Source organism: Oryctolagus cuniculus, chromosome 10 (assembly GCF_964237555.1).
Source record: "Oryctolagus cuniculus chromosome 10, mOryCun1.1, whole genome shotgun sequence".
NCBI classification, from domain to species: domain Eukaryota; kingdom Metazoa; phylum Chordata; class Mammalia; order Lagomorpha; family Leporidae; genus Oryctolagus; species Oryctolagus cuniculus.
The window spans coordinates 71,190,181-71,214,909 of record NC_091441.1 but is presented as its reverse complement, the minus strand read 5'-3'; the positions used below and the strand labels follow the sequence as shown (position 1 = coordinate 71,214,909).

General features: G+C 42.9%; 1 long non-coding RNA gene across 4 annotated transcripts in view; it reads right to left on the bottom strand.

The window, feature by feature from the left end:
- Positions 1-12,198: 12,198 nt before the first annotated feature.
- The window catches only part of LOC103349284 (uncharacterized), a 139,577-nt gene continuing 127,046 nt past the window's right edge, over positions 12,199-24,729 (bottom strand). For all 4 annotated transcript variants that reach the window (XR_011379459.1, XR_011379461.1, XR_011379458.1 and 1 more), the window contains 3 exons: positions 15,713-15,832; positions 14,825-14,966; positions 12,199-12,835 (listed from right to left, as the gene is read on the bottom strand). This is a non-coding gene — a long non-coding RNA (uncharacterized lncRNA). The remainder of the gene's footprint in view (positions 12,836-14,824; positions 14,967-15,712; positions 15,833-24,729) is intronic.

Below are 24,729 nucleotides of genomic sequence, written 5' to 3'. Positions count from 1 at the left end.
ATAAATATTTTTAAAAGCAGACTTTGTATTTACTGATAATAAAACTAGCAGTAATAGGCACTATGACTGAGTACTTAGGAAATTCCAGTGTCTCAGTTCATAGCATGCTATGAAATAAGTACTTCTGACACCAGGAAGAAGCAAACATAGAAACCTATCACCCCTGTTGGTACTGAATTACTCTTATCTACAGGAGTATTATACTGTTGGATAATTTTTTAAAAATATTTATTTGTTTTACACGAAAGGCAGAATTACAGAGAGGGAGAGGCAGAGGCATAAAGAGAGAGAAATTTTCCAACTGTTGAATCATTCTGCAAATGGCAGTGATGGGTGGAGCTGGGCTAATCCAAAGCCAGGACCAAGGAGCTTCTTCCCAGTCTCCCATGTGAGTGCAGGGGCCCAAGGACTTGGGCCATATTCCACTGCTTTCCCAGGCCATAGAAGGCAGCTGGATTGGAACTATAGCACCCAGAACTCAAACAGGTGCCCATATGGTATGCTGTCACTGCATATAGTTGCTTAACCCACTATACCACAGCACCCACTACAACTACTGAATAATTTTTATGAAGTTATAATGCCCATGTGTAAAATCAACAAATAAAAATAAAGTAATTTTAATGAAAAATACATAGGATTTTGAATGCCCAAGCACATCTACTTTAGAAGACAGTGAACTAGTAAGATATTTTCGTATGTACGACATATGTATCAGCATATATGCTTATATGTTAGTGGAATCATCATGAATATGTTACTAATGTCATGTGTCTGTTGAAATTATGACATAAAAACCATAAGTGATATTACCCTTAGTAACATGATTTACCAATAAAATTCAGTTTAAAAAATGAATGGCAAAATTGTAGTAGGTTTTTGAGTAAGAAATAATTATCCTTTTTTTTCCTTGGTATCGGCTTGCCTCAAAAATTAGCACATATATCACCATTTCTACGTGAATATTTGGTGCTGTATCTTTGGGATTCCTTTTTTGAGTTTAATTCAGCTGTGTAGTATTGTCTTCCAAATTCTCACATTCTCTGGCATCCCCTCTTTCCCAACAGCTTTGGTGTCAAAGAAAAAAAGAGCATGTATTTTCAACACTCTAGGCAGTGGTAACAGCTCCTTTTTAGTATCACTGAGTAAAGCAGTTTTAGCCAGATTACAGAAACAAAAAGTGATAGAGTTGGCATTTGTACCTTGACTGTCTACTGTGTCTAAGGCAACATTGTCATGTTTCTGTTGGATCACGATAGACTGTGCACCCTCCTGTAGTCAGTTCATGGACTTGCCATTCCCACTTCAGCTCGCCTCTTTCCCATTTCTTCATATTTCATGTCCTGGAGGTGGAGAAACTGTAGTCTATTAGATGAACTGGTTTATAAAACCAAAATGGTTTTAAGTTAACATAGATTGGGGCTGGTGCTGTGGCACAGAGGGTTAGAGCCCCAGCCTGTAGTGCTGGCATCCCATATGGGCACCAGTTCAAGTCCCATCTGCTGCACTTCTGATCCAGCTCTCTGCTGTGGCCTGGGAAAGTAGTAGAAGATGGCCCAAGTCCATGGACCTCTGCACCCACATGGGAGACCTGGAAGAAGCTCCTGGCTCCTGGCTTTGGATCAGCTCAGCTCTGGCCGTTGTGGCCATTTGGGGGAGTGAACCACCGGATGGAAGACCTCTCTCTCTGGCTCTACCTCTCTTTGTAACTCTGTCTTTCAAAATAAAATAAAATAAAATAAATCTTTTTTAAAAAGGTAACAGATTATAATTACCAGTTATGTTCTTGATTCCTGCTTCTATCTGTGGTTTACATAATTAAATATATCCAATATTTGAAATAATAGCCAAAACACTGACATTTGAGCATTTCTTCTTATTAATAAATATTTTATAATCTGTTCAGACATAAATTTTAAAATTTAAGGATGAATTTAAAAGTGTTTGGGCCTGGCATTGTGGTGCAGTGGTTTAAAACTGGCTCCTGTAAGGTTAACATACCTTGGGTGCACTGGTTGCAGTCATGGCTTCTCCACTTCTTATCCAGCTCCCTGATAATGCGCTGGGAAAGCAGCAGCAGATGACCCAGGTGCTTGGGCCCCTGCTACTCACTGGGGAGACGGGATGAAGCTCTTGACTCCCTGCATGGGTCTGGCCCAGCCCAATCCATTATTACCATTTGAGGAGTGAACCAGCAAATGGAAGATCTCTTTTCTCCCTTGCTTTCTCTTTAACTCTGTCTTTCAAATAAAAAAAAAGTTTTTAATTTATAGTTTGTGTGAGTACTAAATAGAAACTGACTACTCACAGATGACATTTCTTTCTAAAGTAAAATAATATTTTTGGCCAGCGCCGCAGCTCACTAGGCTAATCCTCCGTCTTGCAGCGCCGGCCGGCACACCGGGTTCTAGTCCCGATCAGGGCGCTGGATTCTGTCCCGGTTGCCCCTCTTCCAGGCCAGCTCTCTGCTGTGGCCAGGGAGTGCAGTGGAGGATGGCCCAAGTACTTGGGCCCTGCACCCCATAGGAGACCAGGATAAGTACCTGGCTCCTGCCATCAGATCAGCGCGGTGTGCCGGTCGCAGCGCGCTGTCCGCAGCGGCCATTGGCGGGTGAACCAACGGCAAAAAGGAAGACCTTTCTCTCTGTCTCCCTCTCTCTCTCACTGTCCACTCTGCCTGGCAAAAAATAATACTTTTGTATTTTTTATGAATGCATAGAGAAAACTTATAGAAATTACAATTTTCAGTGACTCATTGTGACAGTTATTTTTGATATTGACAGAATAAAAATTATTTTATTGATTTCTTATTTAAACAAATATGTTCCTTAGAAAAATCTGTAAACTATGTTAAATATATTGTTATCTGACCATATTTTATATTCTTGAGGTTTAAATGGCTCCATTACACCTGACTTCTCGGGCAGGGTTTGTAACTGAAAATCACTAGAAATACGAATATTGGTTACTGTGAGGAGGATGGTGTGTAGCCTTTGCAGATTTCTTTTCTTTTTTTTAAGATTCATTTATTTATTGCAAGTCAGAGTTACACAGAGAGAGGAGAGGCAGAGTGAGAGGTCTTCCATCCGATGGTTCTCTCCCTAATTGGTCACAATGACTGGAGCTGCACTGATCCGAAGCCAGGAGCTTCTTCCAGGTCTCTCACGCAGTGCAGGGGCCCAAGGACTTGGGCCATCTTCTACTGCTTTCCCAGGCCACAGCAGAGAGCTGGATGGGAAGTGGAGCAGCTGGGACTAGAATCTAGAACCGGTGCCCATGTGGGATGCCGGTGCTTCAGGCCAGGGTGTTAACCCACTGTGCCACAGAACTGGCCCCATATGCAGATTTCTAAGCCACTGACCTGCTGGTGCCCAAGGCGAAGGTAGGAGGAGATGTGCACACTCAGGTTCCTGCAGCCTCTGCTCACACTGGACCCTCAGACTGTACTGTGACTCACACATAGTAAGCTGGCATTTTAAGAAATAAAGAGTTTGAATAACTTAGCTGGTAGATTGAGGCAAAGGCATTGACATATTCTTTGTTCTTAATTTTTTGTTTAAATGGTGGTTCTTTCAGTAAGATTAGCTATTTGTGAAAACTGAGAGAAAACGAGTGAAACGTGATAAGGCAGCTTACTTAAGTGTTTTACTTAATTTGCAGAGGAATAGTCAAGTTATTCCTGGCATGTGAAATACCAGCATCCTACACAAGTAGGCACTCAGGAGACTACTACTGCTTAAGACCCTGGCCTTTTCAGAGGCTCATTGTGGCAATTATTTTTAGTATTAACAGAATAAAAAATTACTTTATTGATTTCTTATTTCAACAAATATGTTCCTTAGAAAAATCTGTAAGCTATATTAAATATATTGTTATCAGACCATATGGCATAATTGTATTATACAACAGTTTCTAAGTAGTGTGGTGCATATCTGGACTCCCATGTTTTCCTAGTTTTTTGGGGGGTATGGATAGTCCAGAAAAAAATCTTCAGTCTGCTCTAGAAATTTTTCATCTGTATTTATTGTGGTAATCTAGCATTTTATGTAAATATTTAAGAATGACATGACTTTGGGGATAAGAAATAACTTTTCATCAAAATGTAGGTGAATTGGTAACACTGACATGGCTGGTAGAAATATAAATTGGTATAGCATTATTTTGGGGGGGGGGGTTGGGAGAAGTGTCATAGGTAGGTCTTAAATCTGTGTTACTTTTCAAACCTAAACACCAGAGCCCAGGACTTTGTTGTAAATTTTAACACTAGTTTTTCATAATAGCAAAACACTACAAATAACTAAGTGACACAGAGGGATGACTAAATTATACAACTCGAGGTAATAAACATCCTTACTTTAAAACTACTGTGTGCAACTAGGATTTTTGAGGCTCTTGGAGAGGTCTGAATATGGCCTGGGCATGAGATGAACTGTTGTTAATTTTACTGGATATGATCAGAGGTGGTTTAAATGGGTAGTTTACTGGTGGTTTAAAAAAAATCTATCCAAGATACATAAACAAAACAGGGGATCTTTGGGATAGTGACACAGTAGCTGATTGGGATGCCAGCATCTCCTTGGGATGCCAGCATCTCCTGTCAGAATCCTGGCTCCACTTACAATCCAGCTTCCTTCTAATGTGCATCAGGATAGGCAGCAGATGATGGCTAAAGTGCCTGGGTCTCTGGCTTCCACATGAGAGAACCTTTCTGAGTTCTAGGCTCCTGACTTTGGCCTGGCACAGCCCCAGGGGAGTGAGCCAGAAGATGGAAGATATATCTCTCCCTTTAAAATATATAAAAAGAAAGGTTATATAAGTGCTTTGAATACCACAAATGGAATAAAGAAAAAATAGTTTAACAATAACAAAACAACAAAGCCAGGGAGGAGATAGATGAAGCCAAATTTACAAAAGACTGCAGTGATTGGAGCTCCATGATAGGATGGGGATAAACTGATCTCTCTACTTTGGACTTTTTGAAAAAATTAAAAACAAAAGTACCAGCATAAATATATATAAATTAAAACAGAAGGAGATGGGTCATGGTATTTTAATTTTTTTATTTGACAGAGTTAGATAGTGAGAGACAAAAAGAAAGGTCTTCCTTCCATTGGTTCACCCCCTAAATGGCCACTACAGCCGGAGCTATGCCAATCCGAAGCTAGGAGCCAGGTGCTTCTTTCTGGTCTCCCATGTGGGTGCAGGAGCCCAAGCACCTGGGCCATCCTCCACTGCCTTCTGGGCCACAGCAGAGAGCTGTACTGGAAGAAGAGCAACCAGGACTAGAAACCGGCACCCTTATGGGATGCTGGCGCTGCAGGTGGAGGATTAACCTAGTGCGCCATGGCGCTGGCTCCAGTTCATGGTATTTTAAGTGAACAAAGCACAGTATAAAGTTTTTGCATGTTGTGGTAATATGGTTCCTCCCTTTACATTTTATATTTATTTATTACAAAAAATAATTAAAACCATACACTAAGAATGCTTGTGTGGTTGTATCTCATCAGTGTGATCACGACTATGTTCATGTTCCTTTTCTTAGCCTCTTATTCTTGGATGTCTGCCTTGACTATGTTTACTGGTGTTTTACAAAGGTTCAGGAAAGAACATCCTCAATAGGAGCAGAAGGGTAGATCACTTAGCCTTATGTGGAGCTTGCTCTTTGCCAGGAGATAAGCTCCCAGGTTTATAGTGCTTCCCTTTCTCTGCCCTCTGTTGGGTGTGAGCCTCACCCTGTTCATGAACTGCGAGAGCCTTCTTGGTCTTTGCAACAAGAAGGGGATTTCAGATAGGACTCCAGTATGTATTTGCCAGAGAATTGCTGTTAGGCAGTACTTTTAGAGGCAGATGGATAAGAATACTAGTTAACTTAGCCATATTACAAGCTCATTTCTTTCTTTTTTTGTTTTGTTTTGACAGGCAGAGTTAGACAGTGAGAGAGATGGAGAGAAATCTTTTCTTTTTTTAAGATTTATTTTATTTATTTGAAAATCAGAGTTACAGAGAAAGAGGGAAAGAGGTCTTCCATCCACTGCTTCACTCCCCACATGGCAGCAATGCTGGTGGTAGCTTATCCAAAGCCAGGAAGCCAGAGCTTCTTCTGGGTCTCCCACATGGGTGCAGGGGCCCAAGGAGTTGGGCCATTCTCCACTGCTTTCCCAGGTGCAGTAGCAGGGAGCTGGATTGGAAATGGAGCAGCTGGGACCTGAACCAGTGCCTATATGAGGTGCCAGCATTGCAAGTGGCAGCTTAATCTGCTATGCCACAATGCTGGCTCCCAAACTCATTTATTTAAGGCTACTTTACCATATTACTCTACTTAAAATTTTCCATTTCTTTTGTTTAATTTCTTATCCTTCACCCCTTTCTGGTAGAGCCCCCACCTGTTAGCATTCCCCGTGTCATATTTTTGCACACCAGTTTTCCATTGTGCTGTATTAATGTTTTTTCATTTCATTTAGTATGAATATTACATCTCATTACATAGTTAGTTTCTCTTTAGAACTAGATTGTGAACCTTGTTATGTCAGAGACTTGTTGCATGTTATGTGTCTCCAACTCTTACTGTTACTTGTGTAAAAAGAGCTCAGGAAATACCGGATAGTTAAGTAAGCTTTCCTATGGGGTCAGCTACATTTCTATCATAGTCAGGACATATTAAAGGTATTCTTTCATGCAGATACCTTACATAAAATAAATCTATTGCTGACAACCTAATGGCTCTGGCTAAAATTTCTAGTATATTGAAAAGAAATGGTGAGAGTGGGCATCCCTCTCTGGTACCAGATCTCAGTGGAAATGCTTCCAACTTTCCCCTACTCAATAGGATGCTGGCCATGGGTTTGTCATAAATTGCCTTGATTGTGTTGAAGAATGGTCCTTTTATACCCAATTTCCTTAGAGTTTTCATAATGAAAGGGTGTTGTACTTTATCACATGCTTTCTCTTCATCTATTGAGATAATCATATGGTTTTTCTTCTGCAGTTTGTTAATACGTTTATTACGTTGATTTATTTTTTATTTTTTTTTTGACAAAGTGGACAGTGAGAGAGAGACAGAGAGAAAGGTCTTCCTTTGCCGTTGGTTCACCCTCCAGTGGCCGCTGTGGCCAGCACGCTGCAGCCAGTGCAGCGCACTGATCCAAAGCCAGGAGCCAGGTATTTATCCTGGTCTCCCATGGGGTGCAGGGCCCAAGCACTTGGGCCATCCTCCACTGCACTCCCTGGCCACAGCAGAGAGCTGGCCTGGAAGAGCGGCAACCAGGACAGAATTTGGCGCCCTGACCGGGACTAGAACCCAGGGTGCCAGCGCCGCAAGGTGGAGGATTAGCTTAGTGAGCCATGGCACTGGCCTGATTCCTATTGTTTCCAAAGTGTCACATGTTTTTTTGACCTACCATATGCTATCCTGGAGAAGAGCTGTAAGAGAATGTAGACTCTGCAGTTTTTTGAAGAAATTTTCTATAGATGCATATTAGATCCCATTGAATAGGGTACAATTTAACACTGACATTTCTTTGTTCATTTTCTGTATGAATGATGCGTTCATTTCTTAAATTGGAATCTTAGCACCACCTACAGTTGTTGAAGTCATCCCTGTATGTGCGTTAATGATTGCTTAATTGTATGCTGTAATTCAAAGCACCTGTATAGATAAAAGTGTTAATTCCTCTTGCTGATTTGAATTCCTGACCAATATTTAACTACCTTCCTTACCACTGTTTATACTTTATATTATGCTTGATATTTATGTTAATTTTAGTTATCTTCATTTTTATTGAGGTAGGACAAATACAGAAAGAGAGATCTCTTCCTGGAGTTTCATACTCAAAGGCCTACATACACAAGATGAACCTGTAGAATGTTGAGAGCTATGAACTTAATGTGGGTGTTCCCACCTGAGTGGCAGGACCCAAAGACCCAAGCCATCACCTGCTAATTTTCAAAGGTGAGTACCAGTTGGAACCTTGAAATAAGTGGAGTTGAGGCCTGAACTCAACACAACAATATAGGATATGGATATCACACCAGTGGCCCCAACATATTGTAGATTATCTTACCAATAACAGGCATTTATTAAGCACTAACTGTTATCTAGGTATAGTACTGCTCAATTTCCATACATTTTTTGTTTAATCCTCAAAACAAACCTTGCTGTTTAGATGCTCTTTTTATCCCCATTATATGATTGATAAATTGGGGACTAGTGCTATGGCGTAGCAGGCTAATCCTCTACCTGCAGTGCCAACATCCCATATGACCACTGGTTCATGTCCCAGCTGCTCCTGTTCAATGCAGGTGTCTGCTAATGGCAGAGAAAACCAGGACATTGCCCAAGTCCTTCGGCCCATGCACCCTCAGGGGAGTCATGGAAAAGGTTCTTGCTCCTGAAGTTGATTCGGCGCAGCTCCAGCAGTTGTGGCCATTGGGAAGTGAACAAGCAGAAAGAGGACCATTCTTATTGTATGTGACTCTGCCTCTCAAATAAATGAACAAAATTATCTTTAAAAAGAAAGTAGAGTTGAAAATATTTTAAAAAATGAGAAATTGAGACTGAGGTGGAGATCTCACAAAAAGAAAAAGGTTGACCTCTGATCTGAATTCAAGACTGTATTTCTTCCAAGCTACCAGGTCACACTGAGGATCGGATGATAAGTTCTGTGAACAGGAGGCACTCCAGGCTGCATACACAGCAGGAAGGGGAGAGCCCATGTCTGCCTGCTGGGGTTTTGAGTAACAGGAAGTCACTTTGTGGGATTCTCAGAGTCCTGAGCTGGGTCCTGATGGACATCCCCAGTGAATATAGGACTACTCCAAGGTCAGGAAGTGATCAGAGTGACAGTAAGTGCAGACATACAGGGTGTGCACAATTGTGGTGCCTTGGAGCTAATGAATTTCAAAGTCAGCTGAGGAACAGGGTGTCCCTCTTTACACCACACACAAAATACACAAAAACAGGAAAACGCAAATGTGTGTGTGTGTATGTATGTGTGTGTGTGTGTGTGTGTGAGAAAGAGAGAGAGAAAGCGCATGCTAGAAAGAGTGAAAGGACAGATGGAAGGAAGATTAGAAGCAAACACTAGGGAAAACTACAGAAGATTATATTTCAACTACTGCTGTGAAGATTTTCTTAAATAGTGATCAAAAACTAGAAACAATAATGAAAAGATCTGCATATCTTACAAGTTAAAAGGTAAATCCTTTTGAAAGTGACAAACATAAATAGAATCAAAAGAGAAATATGGGGGCCGGCGCCATGGCTAACTTGGTTAATCCTCCACCTGCGGTGCCGGCATCCCATATGGGCGCTGGGTTCTTGTCCTGGTTGCTCCTCTTCCAGTCCAGCTCTCTGCTGTGGCCCAGGAGGGCAGTGGAGGATGGCCCAAGTCCCAAGTCCCTACTAAGAGGTCCGCTGGCTGCTTTGCACAGAAGAACGCAAACAAAAGGTACTCATGGGGAAAGCTTTCCTCTGGAATCCAGGGGTTTTCTAAGTGTGTTCAGCTGGTGGACGTCCTGTCAGGTGTCACAGGCGGATACACACATACGGATGAGGAGCTGGCAGTCACAGGGCAGGTGTGGGGATTGTTTTCTTCAGAATCTGCCATCCCCACCAATTAAATTTACAAGATTACCATTTCCTAAATGTAAGCTCTTATGGGGAGTAAGAATATGTGTCGCCTAAGTATGTCCCTGAGGGAGGGATGGACTTTGTATTTCTCAGCTGGCCTCAGCTGGCATAGACATGGTATGGTGTGTAAGGACATAGCACTGTTTGTTGTCCTGCCATCTCCAGTGAGAAGATGGGGGATAAATACATGGGGGATAAATACATGGTTCAGTTGTAGAATAATTTACAATTAGGTAGCTCCTCATGGAACTTTGGGGGAAGAAAATTGCCTACATCTATTCCAAGGTACATTTAAATATTCCTCTTGGTATTGGAGGTTGTGGCAGAAGATGTAAAGCTGCCGCTAGGAACATTAGCATTCCATATCACAGTGCCTGGGATCAAGTCCTGCCTTAGTCCTCTGATGCAGGTTCCTCCTAGAGCCCTGGGAGGCAGCACACAGTGCCCTAAGTCCTTGAGATCCTCCTGGACATGTGGGAGACCCAGTAGGAGCTCATGGTTCTTGGCTTTTACCTGGCCAAGCCCTGGCTGTTATAGGCATTTGCAGTGTTAATCAGCAAATGGAAGATCTATCTCTCTGTATCTCCGCAATTCAGATACATACTAATGAAAACTTAACATTTGAAACTGTTAGGCTATGGATCAGACTTGGGGTAATCCCTTGCATTTCTCTAAGGTTAGATATAATGTATTCCTTTTCATCTATGATTTTATTTAGCCTGTTTTCTTTATTAGTCTTTAATGGTTTGTCATTTTATTTGCCTTATGTGGAAAATCTCAGTCTTGTATCTTCCTCCTACTAATTTTGTGTTTGAAATACTCTTATTTTTCTCCTTCCTTGAGTTACTGCAACGTACTATTTATTGAAGATCTTAACTGCTTATGTTGTATAGGCACTGACTTATATGGCTCCCATATATTTGCCCTAATGTGCTTTGCCTCAACCTGTGATTGCCTCTCCAAGAAGACTACATGTAGAGTTCTCTATTCCCTGACATAGCAACTGTTTTTTATAGGATTGCCAAATGTTTACTACTCTATCTATATTATTGGTTACTACTTGTATTTCTTTCAAAATTGTACAAATCCTCCCATCCAGCCCTATCATACTGACTGTCACATGATATCATGTATCCAACGCTGTTGTGGTATTCCTATTACATCACTTCTGATACCAACTGTTAATCTCAGGGATATTAAAAGGTTAGCTGAAAGTCACAAGTTTATGTGTGACAGGACAAGAATGTGAACTCAGGTACTGTGATTCCAGAACCTCTGTTCAAAACATCCACATCTAGACACTTGGTAATTGAATGAATGCCATGTTATGGCCACTTGGAACATGTTTGAGTGGAAGTTAATTAATTTCAATGACAGTCCTACTCCACAGCAGCACTCCAGTGTGTTGCCTGCAAAAATTTTTTTGAAACATTCAACAGAATTAGATATTCACTTAATTTCTGGAAAATAGTGGTTGGAAAATGTGTTTACTTAGAAAAGACTGGCGAGAAAAGGACATGTGTGCAGGTTTAAACTGTGGCTGGCACACAGTATGCACTAACATCTTTATTAAATTCACATGAAGGGGCCAGCATTGTGGGTTAGCAGCTAAAGCTACCACTTATGGCAGTGGCATCCCATAAATGGGACCTGTTTCATGTCGAGGGTACTCCATTTCTGAACCAACTCCATGCTAACGGCCTTGGAAAAGCAGGTGAAGATTCCCTAATGTTTGTCCCCTGCAATCCAAATATGAAACCCTAAGGAAACTCCCAGTGAAAGCTTTGAATTAGCCTAGACCTCATTGTTTTAGCCATCTGGGGAGAGTACCAGAATATGGAAGACCTCTGTGTCTCTCAACTTCTCTCAAACTGTCACAATCAAATCAATAAAATAATTTTTTAAAAAAGCATAGGTGTGGGATAGGGGAGTAGAGCAGCCTAGGCTGGAATGGAACTGGAGCTGGATCCAGAGGCTCTAGTAGTGCCTGCTCATGTCAGGAACATGTTCATCTCAGGAACTCCAGGTTGACTGCTATGATTGACAGAAAGGTTGATGTGATCAAAGTGGTGCCATTCAGTGTGCAAAGGACCAGTTTGTACAAAAGATAGAGTAGCTGGGAACCCATCAGATCCATCAGAGCATGAGGGAGGCTCTTTTGGGAAGCAGATTTAGGCACAATTCAGGCGGTAGATTTCAGTGTGTAGCAGTGGGGAATCCCTGCTCCCAGGCGATGCTGTCTTTCAAAGGCAGGAATCCTGGAAAAGGATCCTCCTCAGTGAGGGAGAGAAGCCTTGAGAACAACTCTAAGGTTTCTTAATCTGAAACCACAGTGCTATGGCAGAGCAGGGAGTTCTGGAGCCACAGAATGAGGCTGAGCAGCTGGTGAGTGGGGTTCCTGTGGGTCAGCCAAGGGGGTGGAGAGTGGATCCTGAGTTTCAAAGAGGCTCCGTGGTGTTTAGGAGCTGTTTCATGTCTCTTGGGTGCACAGATGAGGCAAAGTCGGAGAACCTTGGGTTTGGAGTCAATTGAACAGCCTCCTACCAGGGCTCAGGCAAAAGTAGAAAGTATGAGATAAACACATTATTTTATTAAAAAGCAGAAAAAATCCATTTAAAAAATAAGGAAATTTCAAACTTGGAAGAATGGAATTATAGAACACTCATCTTTCACAATGCCATCTTAAGCACATGGCTGCATGCCCATGCATCTAATATACGTGCTCTGATGTGGCCTCAGGGGTTCCTGAGGCATCCACAATGGCTGGGTCGGAGAGACGTTTTCTCTCAGGGAAAGTGCAGTTCAGAGCTTTCCTTCTTCCTTGGGGCCTTCCAGAGACCTCTGCTCCTAGTGGAGAAACTCAGCAAATGCAGTAGAGTTTCTGCAATGTTGAGATGTGCCTCCCTCTGAAAATATTCTAGAGCAGATCAGGTCCCAGTCCTCCTATAGCATCTTGGCACTGGCATCTCTCTGCCATTTCTTGACAGAGGCTTCTCTCTACTGTCCCTGGCCAGTGGTGTGTCAGTGCCATCTCTGGGAAGCAGCATTGCATGCTGAATCCTGGTAATGACATCCACCGGTGCTCCAATACCTGCCTGGAACTCTCCGTGTCTTCAGGAACTCAGCCGTGTGCCCAGCTCAGGAACTCTCCTGGTACTGAAGCTGCCTGAGCAGTGCCAGGGAAGAGTTCCACAGCATGTGTCAGACCTAGGAGGTAAAAGACTGATGAGTGGGTTCCCCCTGAGTAATCATCTTCTGAAATGACTGTGGGCTGAGTTACATGCTGCTCCACCTTAAAGCACACGCCACAGTCAATACCCTCTGTTACCTATCTCGTGCACATACAAGTGCATTCATTTCCACTGAAGTACTTGAAAACAAGAAGTGTATCTGACCTATCTCTGCGTTAACAGTAAACCTGGGGGAGAGAGGTGGGTGTTTGGTCTGGTCTGCTGGTGGAGTGAAAACCTGACCTGTTAGCCCTGTGGTTTCTCCTACTTGCACCATTGCATACACCCTTCCATCACCCAGATACACAGATGGAGTCCTTCCCTTTCTGGCTGAGCTACAGGATGACCTTTAACAGGTATCATTCTGAGCCTTTCCTGAGTGCCTTTGCACTAGCAAGGCTCAAGCACCCTTCTGAAATCATCACAGCTTCCTAAGGCTAAGAGGAGAATTTACTATCATTCTGCTGAGAAACAGTGTTGTTAGCTGGGGAACAATGAGCAAGACTGCGTCCTGCCAGCTGAGTTCTCCAGCAGCTCCCCAGTCTTGTGGGAGAGCGGCTGTCAATATACATGTGGTGGGGACAAGGGTGAGGTTGAGGCTGAGACATAACAAGGAGTTCAATTATGCATAGCAATATTAACTCTGGTTCCAGTTACACATTCTCTTATTTCCCAGGTTATTGATAAGGGCATCTCACACAGGAGATAGCCTCAATGCACTACAAGGTTTTTTGTGAAAAATTTTCCAGGAATATTCAAGTCACTTAACTTATGACTTTGCAACTCTTCTACCCTATCAACTCTCAGCTTTAGGGGGGGCAATGTGACAATTGAATGAACCTGGTCTTTGTAGTCAGAGGTTCCTGTCCTTCTTCTACTACCAACTAGGTGGCAGAATGTCTCTTGATCTTATTTAAGTCATCTATAACATGTGAGAAATAGGTCTAAACAGCATAAGTGAGAATATAATAAAAGAAAGTGAACCAAGCTAAATAGTATTACTGCTTGGTTCTGAAAATCCTCATCACCTGTGACATCGCTTAGTGCCCCGTGTCCCAGAAGGTGGTATCATTACTCTAGCTAGTGCGTCCCCTCATGATAACACCTCACTTCCTTTGCTCCTGATCTGCTCCTCTGTACGCTGCTCCTTCACAACCCTGTGACTCCCTCCTCTCCCCATTCCCACCCACACACAACATTCTACTTCCATCAGATTCTACTTGATGGTAGTGGGGGTCAAGAAGAAGGGAATCACAGGAAAGACATCCTTCTTCCTTCATTGCCAAACAGGCCTCCTTCTCTCCCTACTGTACTGTGGCCTGGCAGATTGCTGCCCATCGTCAGATAGCACTCATGTTGCTCTTTATATTGTTTTTCTATGTAACTTACCTGAAGTGCTGTGCCTTGTTTGTGATCACCTCTACCAGGAAGACTTCCTAGAATTCTGCACCCTGACTTGATGCCCAGTTTGTGCGCTGCAGCCACAACAATCCTATACCTTACTTATATGAAAATGTGTTTATTACTCAGTCTTCTCTATTATAGGACAGAAGCTCCGTGATCTACAATCATTATACCCTAATAATAATAATGAAAATAATAACATTTACTGAGCTCCATGTACCAGATGCTTCTCTAAATACTTACATTATTGAAACCTCAAAATTAAGCCTCATGTGTAAAAAGAATTTAAGACATATGTTTTAAACTAATGAAACTGAACTTTATATATTGAGCTAGTAACTAACCATTAATCTAAGTGTGACCCAAGACAATGTGGCAATAGCATCAAACATCTAAATGTTTGCTGAGTGAATTCATTGTTGAGGATAAGAGTGTCATATTGACATGAGTTAATAAACTGGCATTAGGGTAACTATGTTAGTATATTCTGAGTCTGTGTGGTGATTCTTGTTTCGGGGATGTAATCAGAGAACTCTGACACTTACCCCACAGTGTTACTAACCTTAGAGGCTTCCCAGTCCTCTGTAAAGCCCGTGTCATCCTCTGTGCAGTCTCCCAGTGAGACTGAGGACCCCAGGACTCACCACCTGCACGTTCCTCCATGTATCATCTCGTGACTTGGAGCCTTCAGGCATTCCTGTGAACTAGAGAAAAACAGCCTTGTAGTTCATGTTGGTGTGTAGCTGCCTGCCCATCATAGGCCAGGCACCCATTTGGCACTTACAAAGAAGAACATCACAGTCTAGAGTGGCACAGTCCAGAATAGTGTGTGCCAGCCAGAGGTAGCTACATGAATAAATGAATCAAATATGAATTAGACTTTAGTTCCACAGCCATTCTAGCCACATCAAGTGTTCACTAGGCACATGTATTGGCTGCAGTTTGTATGAGAATGGAACCATTTCTGTGTTCTGGAGACATACGTTGAGAATAACAGAGTCTGAGGAAAGTGAAACATTATGCCACAGTATACCTACCAGAGAGGAGAAAGCGTGAGCCCAGAAACCTGCATGGAGTGTGACTGAGTCTGTTCCTCGATCCTAGAGGATTGTGGACGTGGTGAAGCTCCATGGGTGTGGAAAAGGAATACCTGGAAGCTATGAGTTGAATAGCCCAAAAATTCATATACAACTAAATGAAATGTGAGCTCTTGCCATTTAGACTGTGGTACCTATCACATGCCGGGTTATAAGTGGCCGACAGGGGAACTCAACCTCAAAGGCTGAGATCAGAACACAGTGAACTTCTTTTGTGGAGGGAAAAAAGAATAAACCCTGGCTGTCTGTGTATAACAGCAACCTGGTACCCTGAGAGTTGTCTACAGAAACCCAGGTCAGACCAGCTTTCTCTCCTGTGAGCAGATTGAAGGTATTCTCTTGCACACTCTTACCTTAGGGGCCACTAGTCCTGCTGTCAGCTCTGAGTTCCCAGGTTGTGTTCCCAAGGGAAGGCACTTGCAGGTGTGGAAGCTGATTGAAGGCTTCTTATAGACAGAGAGGATGTGAAGTGCCTGATAGGAAAAAAAGACATCATTATTGGTACCTCTCATTCTGAAAAGAATGAGCATTTGAAGATGAAGGAGATATACAGTTAGCAGGAGGATTACTGAGATCTTGTCACCATGGAAAGGGTCCTACAGGGATCTCAGTTTGCCTTCATGTTACACTCCCTTTCCCCATCAGGCCATGTTCCTGAGACGTCACTGACCTCTCTTGTCTAGATTGGTTCCAAACTGTCCTGGCCCATCAAGAAGGTAAGATCTGCGCTGGGGTGAATATCAGTGGAGAACAGAGTCCAGAGGCCTAATAAGAGGGGCTGGGAGGAGGAGTCGGGGCCCAGACAGAGGAGAAGCAGGAAAGGGGAGCCAGACGAACAGAGCGGTGAGTGGGTGACTTGGAGGGAACAGAGGCCAGGGTGCGCTTGGAGGTCTGGGAGGTCTTGGAGGTAGGAATGATCTTGTGGGAAGAGCTGTTGGTCAGAGCAGGGAGACGGGCAGGGTAGGCAGCTGAAGACTTCTTGTGCTGGAGGACAGGCTTAGGTTTGCCAGAGGGAGGAGCCAGGTGAGGCAGGCAGGTTGGAAAACGGGAATCTGAAGGAGCAGGACTGTGAGGCTGGGGGTGACGCGGGAGAATCGGAGGTAGCTTTTTTGTCATTTTCTGCGAAAATGCTTCTAGTTACTCATCTGGCCAAAGAGCGTCAAAATGAGTAACTGGACACATGCCTAAGACTACGCCCACTTTTATCTCCTACACCACCCCCCCAGGTTATTGCATCACAGAATGCCCCTTATGATGTGTGTGTGTGCCCCTCGCCTTTGATGCAGTGGGGAGCCCCTCTCCCACCAGGGACACAAACCCAGGGGCTAGGTGGAAGAGTGATCATGGCAGATAGCAAAGAGAAGAAATGAGACTGTAATGCCATCCTCTGCCCTTGGGACTGGATGTGCTTTTGTCCAGATACACTCTTTTCTAAGGGCTAGGATAAAGTTAGGAGGTTGGGGCTTGGAAGACAAGTCTGCTGCTGGTGACAAAGTGGTGCGAATGAATCCTGTGCAGATTGGCAGAAGGGCAGATTGGCCCAGAGCACTGGAAAGCAGCCAGGCCTCTCCTGTGCTCCTGGGCAGGTCTTTCACTGCTGCATCACAGCAGAGCTTCACGCTTGTGGACCCTTGGTTTGTTGCCTGACTCTGAGCTGAAACCAACAACATAGCACCCATGTTATGGATTTCTGCCCACTCATGAGTGTCCACTGAATGTATCTGGATCATGCACTCACTTGATCTCCTATAATTAAGTCAAAAGATTATTCTTTTTAAACGTTCGTTCATGAAATTTTGTTTCTATACATATCTGCTTCTATACATGTTTTAGTTTCTATACATGAATTTGGTTTAGTCTCCAAATTGTATATGGTAGCCTTTATTTGGTTTAGGTAGCTCTCATTTCTTATTCTTTTAAATTCTTTAGCCATCTACATTTCAAGATTAATTCTTTATTCTGACTTCTTGTCCTTTCATGTGGTTTCAGCGTTTCTAGTATACTTTCCTGTGAACATTTTTTTTTTATTTGACAGGTAGAGTCATCGACAGTGAGAGAGAGACAGAAAGGTCTTCCTTCCATTGGTTCACTCCCCAGATGGCCGCTACTGCCGGCGTTGTGCCGATCCGAAGCCATGAGCCAAGTGCTTCTTCCTTGTCTCCCATGTGGGTGCAGGGGCCCAAGCACTTGGGCCATCCTCCACTGCCATCCTGGGCCACAGCAGAGAGCTAGAATGGAAGAGGAGCAACTGGGACTAGAACCTGATGCCGGCCCCTTCCTGTGAACAATTTTATGTCTCCTCTGCTCTTACCAGAGCTCAAATAGATCACGTATCATTTCCTGATGTTTTTTGTGTTATGCATTTCATACAATTTTAGATTTCTATTTTGAGCTCTTTTGTTGTTTCATTAAGTACTCCAAATTGTGACCATGAAAATGTTTTTAAACTATGAGGACTAGGCAGTCATGCCACATGTGTAAGTCCCTGAGAGCAGGAGCCATGTCTCATTTTTTATATTTAGATAGCAGATATTGTGGGAAGGCTAATCATGGACATTCCTACAATATTTATATGCAAATGAAAGCACTGTCTCTCAAATAGAGTGAGCCTGTCCAAAGTTAAATATGAGGTCCTTTGTGGCTAGACTTCTGGCTTCCTGCGTACTTGTGTTCTAATCTAGGTCTAGTGTAATCTCACTACCTGTTTATACCAAGGGTGAAGCACGCAAGGCATGTATAAGGCATGGACTCTGGCACCAGAGACTTGTGAGTGCCTTCACAATTTCACAGTCCAGCCTCCACTTCCTTGTAGCCCCTTCAAGAATCCTAAAACACTCTCATTGAACAGGGAGATAGCTCTTGAGGTGAAAGTCTGCTCCACTCCTCATCTGTCAACAAATTAAATGTTCTCTTTCTTTCATGCCCAACCCTCATGATCATTATTTTGATTTGGCACAGTGGGACAGGGACCAAGCTTTTGGTAACTGTGAATATCAGATATCCAACCAAAGTAGGATGCTCATCCGTAGAAAACACGGAGGCAGCTATGAGGAGAGCACAGGTCTCAGACTGTGGGATTTAGAGGTTCCAGCTGTACAGAAACTTGAGTACTCAGTGTTGCAGCTGAGATTTTTAAAGATTTTCAGGACTGCAGGTGGGCACCGCAGCTCAATAGGCTAATCTTCCATCTAGCGGCGCCAGCACACCGGGTTCTAGTCCCGGTCGGGGTGCTGGATTCTGTCCTGGTTGCCCCCCTTCCAGGCCAGCTCTCTGCTATGGCCCAGGAGTGCAGTGGAGGATGGCCTAAGTGCTTGGACCCTACACCCCATGGGAGACCAGGAGAAGCATGTGGCTCTTGCCTTCGGATCAGTGCGGTGCGCCAGCTGCAGCACGCCGGCCGCAGCGGCCATTGGAGGGTGAACCAACGGCAAAGGAAGACCTTTCTCACTCTCTCTCTCACTGTCCACTCTGCCTGTATAAAAAAATTTCAGGACTGCAAAGGCGCGGGGAGCTCAGTTGCAAGTTACCAGAATCATCCCCCTGGAATTAACACACCATTTGAAGACAAGTGATGAAGCTGGGCTGTCACATATTTCCCAGCCTAATTAACTTGGGAAATGGACACAAGATAATAGCAGAAGGGAGGTGGGGAATGTTGATAGGACAGTAACCAGGTATCACATAGGAAGTCTACAGAGACATATAAAGCATGGTGGGGATTTTGGTGACTGCCTTAGGTTGAGAGTTTTTCTAACAATCTCTCTTATTGAGAAAAGACAAGATGCCTCCCACACAGACACCCACAGTCCACTGATGGTCAGCATTAAAATCACCAGGGTAGCATGGCTGAATGTGTAATGTAAACTTTGCCCCTTCCTGTTCCTTCTGCCTCTACATCTCTAAGCACCCCTTGCTCTTTCCCACATTGTGCAGTGTATCTTGTGTGCTTCAGCAGGCACAGGTCACCATGAAATGTTATTTTGCAAGACTGATCTTAGAAAATATTATTGGATTGGGGTGGGCAGGACTGATGTGAGTCACAAGTGAGAGTTTGCTACAGTACAGCAGGTATTAAGCATCTATAGAAGGTGAAGTTAAACAATAAAGAGTACAGGGGGGCTGTGGCTTACTAGGCTAAGCCTTGCCTGCAGCACTGATATCCTGTGGATGCCAGTTCATGTTCTGGCTGCTCCTCTTCTGACCCAGCTCTCTGCTCATGGCCTGGAAGAGCAGTGGAAGATGGCCTAAGTGCTTGGGTCCTTTGTCTATCTCCCCCTTTTCATTATCCTCTGGGTGAAAAGGGAACTGAGCAAAAAGAGTAGTGGGCTCTGAGTACTGGGCTCAGTACTCATGGATAGAAAGAGCAGCCAGAGTCAGTTCAGTCAGAGTACAGTATTGTTTTGTGATACCCTTAGTCCGTCACTTAATCTTTTCATTCACCTGTGGTAAAGAGTTTATAGAAAGGCACATTTGACCATCACTAGATTGAGATACCTCCACATAGCAATTGAAAATGCATCCAGGTGCCAGCGCTGTGGTGCAGGAGGTTAATAATCCACCTGTAGCACCAGCATGCCACATGGGCACCAGTTCAAGTCCTGGCTGCTCCACTTCCAGTCCAGCTCTCTGCTATGGCCTGGGAAAGAATGAGAAGATGGCCCAAGTCCTTGGGCCCCTGCACCCTCATGGGAGATCTGGAGGAAGCCCCTGGCTCCTGGCTTTGGATCGGCCCAGTTCCAGCCATTGCCGCCGTTTTGGGAGTTAACCAGCGGATGGAAGACCTTTCTCTCTGTCTCTCCCTCTCACTGTCTGTAATACAGCCTGTCAAATAAATAAAAAACTAAAATATTAAAAAAGAAAATGCACCCCTTTGTTTTTGTGTGGTTTTTATTCCTTCCTTTCTAATGGGCCTGATAAGTGAACAGTTTTATCCAAATGAAAATTTCCCTCATATACATTTAAATTTTCATGACTTCTACTAAGGTTAGCCAATTCTTCCAAAAATGCAAACATTCTAGTCTTATAATTTTGGTATATACAACTAACTGGAATTCCAGTTCCTTGAATTAGAGCAAACCCTTTACCAAAAGAAAAGTTATACATTAGTGTTGTGGTGTAGCAGGTGAGGTTGCCACCTGCAATGGTGACATCAGATATGGGTGCCTGTTCCTGTGTTGGCTGTTCTACTTCTGATTCAGCTCCCTGATAATGGCCTGGGAAGGGCTGCAGAAGGTAGCCAAAGCTTAGGCCCCTGCTACCCATGTGGGAGACCTGGAAGCAGCCCCTGGCTCTGTCTTCAGCCTGGCCCAGTCCTGGCCACTGTGGCCATCTGGGGAGTGAACCAGCAGCTGGAAGATCTTTCTCTTTGTGTCTCCGTATCTCTGTAACTCTTCGTTTCAAACAAGTAAATAAATGTCTTTTTAAAAAGAAAAGAGTAAAAATACTTGAGCTCTCCTAACTGGATCTAGGGCTATTAATGATCAAATCTAAATTGACCTTGACCAAGTCCAGTTTCTATCTCACCCAGTTAAGTTACCTGAGGCCTTCTACAGGACCTAACTCAGTAAAGTAAGCAGAAGGAAAAATTGCTCAATAAACTCAGGGGTCTCAGAACACAAAATTTTGGAGGTCATAATCTGAACAACTCATGCCCATTAACTACAAGTCAGTGGGCACAGTGGGCCCTTGCCTGGTACCTTGATCACATGGTGCTCCGGAGGGTCACTTTGAGTTCTACCTCAGACACACATCTGATGCCAATCCACTTAGAGGAATAACCTGAGAAAAGTTAGAGTGGTGCTGGTGTTGTGGCCTAGCAGGTAGAGCCCCCAACTGCAGTGCTGGCATCCCATATGGGCACCAGTTTAAGTCCCATATGCTCCACTTCTCATCCAGCTCTCTTCTATGGCCTGGGAAAGCAGTTGAAGATGGCCCAAGTCCTTGGGCCCCTGCACCCACACAGGAGACCCAGAAAAAGCTCCTGGCTCCTGGCTTCAGATCAGCACAGCTCCGGGCATTGTGGCCACCTGGGGAATGAACAAGCAGATAGAAGAGTTCTCTCTCTTTCTGCCTCTGCTTCTCTGTAATTCTACCTTTCAAATAAATAAATAAATGTTTTATATTTTGTTAATTAATATTTTAACAAATTTCCTAAGTACAACTTTAGGTATATAGTTATTCTTCCCACCATACCTGCCCACCCACCCACACTCCACCCTACCTACTCCTGCCTCTCCCCTTCCGAGTTCCAGCCCCATTAAGATTCATTTTCAATTAACTTTGTATACAGAAGAACAATTTTTATACTAAGTAAATATTTCAACAATTTGCAAACACACACACACACAAAACAACTGTTTGAGAATTAGTTTTACAGTTAACTCTCATAATACACTTATTGAGGTAGAGGTCATGCATGGGGAGTTAGTATTCTTATGTATGTCAGTGACCACCCAAGGCTCTTGACATTAGTTACCTTGGCTATGCAAGCCTCTCGAAATCAAAAATTCTGTCAGTATTTAGATAAGGCTGTATACAAATCCTAAGTTCTCTCTTCCCTTAAAAGTACATCCTTCTTTGATGGCCACTTACTTTTGCTGGGGTCTCACTCACAGATATCCTTTATGTAGAATATTTTTGCCACAGCGTCTTGGCTTTCCATGCCAGAAATGTTCATGAGTTTTCAGCTAGACCAGGATGACTTAAGGGCTGATTCTGAAGTCAGAGTGTTACTTAAAGTGATTGTCATTCTATGGGTCTGCTATGTGGACTGCTTCCCACTCCTATTTTTTAAGAGATCCAACCTTAATTGAATTTATACACATATATTAAATTCAATAAATAGTATGAAAAGAGTTCAACAAATAGTATGAAGAAAAAAATGATAAAACAAACAAAAAACTATTCCTTATAAGTCAAGATAAGGGCAGCTTCTTTTTTAAGTGTCAATTTCACTTATACAGATTTCATTTTAGGTGCTCTATTACTTCTCATAAATCAGTGAGAACATATGCTATTTGTCCCATCAGGACTGGCTTACATCACTAAGTATTCTTCCATTTTGATGCAAATGACCAGATTTCATTTTTACCACTGTGTAGTACCCCATAGTGCACATATCCCATAGTTTTTATCTAGTCTTTGGTTGATATGCATTTAGGCTAATTCCATGTCTTAGCTATTGTGAATTGAGCTGCAATAAACATGGGGGTGCAGAAAGCTCTTATTTACTCACCAGGAAGTTTTCGTGCCAACAGCATCTTTCTGAGAGAATTGGAAGAGGTAGGAAAAACATGTCTGCCATAAAGTGCAACACTCTTCTTGGGGAAAAAGCAAAGGCTTTACTTATTTACTTTTTGAAGAGGTACATGAGGTCTTTAATTGGCTCACATGAGTAGGAAGATTTATCCTCTGTTTGCACCTGTGAAGACTCAAGAGGTAAAAGGTTAATTCTTGACAAAGGTACGCAAGTTAGACTACCATATATTTGACACACTAACAGTGGTAAGTAGCACCTGGTTAGAGCCTTTATGTTTATGCTGAAGGTCAAAAGGGAATCCTTCCAAGTTTTGCCAAAACTGGATCTCATGAGTCCATCTATACATGACTTCTAGAGTCTGATACTGAGAGAATTTTGTTACCATACTATGACAGAGCCTTTTCAACCTGAACTGCATTGATAATATGCTTCATGTGATCTTGAGTATATGAATCATGTGACTTTTTCTGGTAAAAAAGTGAAGATGGACAAACATGAAAGAAACCTGCAATCGCAACACTCAAAGAATTGTAGCAAAATTAATCAAGATTAGGGGCTCTTATTTGGCAAATTGTGATTCTTTGATTCTGGAATTTCTTTTTCAAAGATTGGACTAAAATCATTTATATGATAATGAAGTGAATCTAATGTGGAATAAGGAGGCAGGTTGCTAGTTTAGGTCTGCTGAGCTGGAAGTCACAGGCCCCCATGCGTAATTCTTACTTATGAATCAAAAATCTCTCTTTCCCAGGTTGTATTTGCTTTATCCAGGACCTACATGAAAATGAAAAGACCAATTGAAGTTCCACATGCAACTTGTAGAGGTGCCATGTAATTCCCAGGTGGCTTCATAAATATGGAAGAACCACACCCTTCCTCATAAAAGAGGCCAAAAACAGAGAGGGGCTCTCTGTTTCAACAGTGACCATGGCTGGGAGTGCTTCCAGGTGCTCTGTCTCCCCTCCTCAAGGCTTCCTCCCTTTGGGCAGTCCTCTGGCCAACTACCCACTCATGGTAGGTATTTCTCCATATTGGGCAACCCACACTCATGCATGTATGTGTGTTGACTTTCTTGCCATTTTGAATAAAATTTATCACTGGCAACTTATACATGTCTGCACATAGAATGCTTGCCTCTGTGCAAGACAAGAGCCTGGAATAAAAATTAAAATACACATGCCACATCATATGTAGTCAGTGTCACCAAAAGTTATGCTTGAAAATGGTTAAAATAGTTAGATTTTATGTCATGTTTGCTTTGTCACAATTTTTAACAATGTCCTAGTTCATGATTTGGAGTTAAGAGATTCTGAGTTTGTTGGAGAGGGCTGTGGGGAGTATGAACCAAGTTCAGGGACTTAGAATGTGTTCTTCATTTCAAGGGACCAAAAATGAATCTGATATGGTTAAAATATGGAAATGATTACTGTAAGATTTCATGAATCACATAGTTTGTTACTATATAGTTTTATTTTCTTCTTCACAAAGCTTAAATGGGGAGGAGTAGTGCCAACAAATTCAGGAATTACAATCCACTCACTATTTAAAGTACATTAATCATGTAATGAGTGAGTCCTAATTTAGACTCCAACTATTAAACTCAACTTTTCTCAATTAGGATGGAAGCAGGCCTCTGTGGTATGCAAAATCGGATTGAAGTTGGAGGTGTCCCTCTGTGTTTGGAATTCCTGACAGACCTGGCTGGACCGACACAGCAGAAATAGGGAAAGGTGCATAGTTCCCTCGAAACTGGAGAATGGTGCAGTGTTGGCCAGCAAGGCAGGAGGATGTTCTGACAGCCCAGTGCACACCCTGCTCATCCTGAGAGAGCTGAGAGGTGCCCGACAGTGCAGAGCCCCACAGCCTACCCTCTCAAAGTGCCTGTCAGATCCTTAGGTTTATATATATTTTGGAAGCCAGTGGTTGAGGTAGATGCTAGGAGGTAAAGAGTAACTCCAGGTTCTTCTCACAGAAAATCATACCTGAAGTTAGTGGGAAAATGAAATGATAATTTCCATGAGTTTTTTAAGCCTTCTCACACAAGTTTTGTGTTTAGAATCATTTCGAAATCATCTAACTTTTTTTTTTTTAATTTAAAAGGCAAAGCAGGAA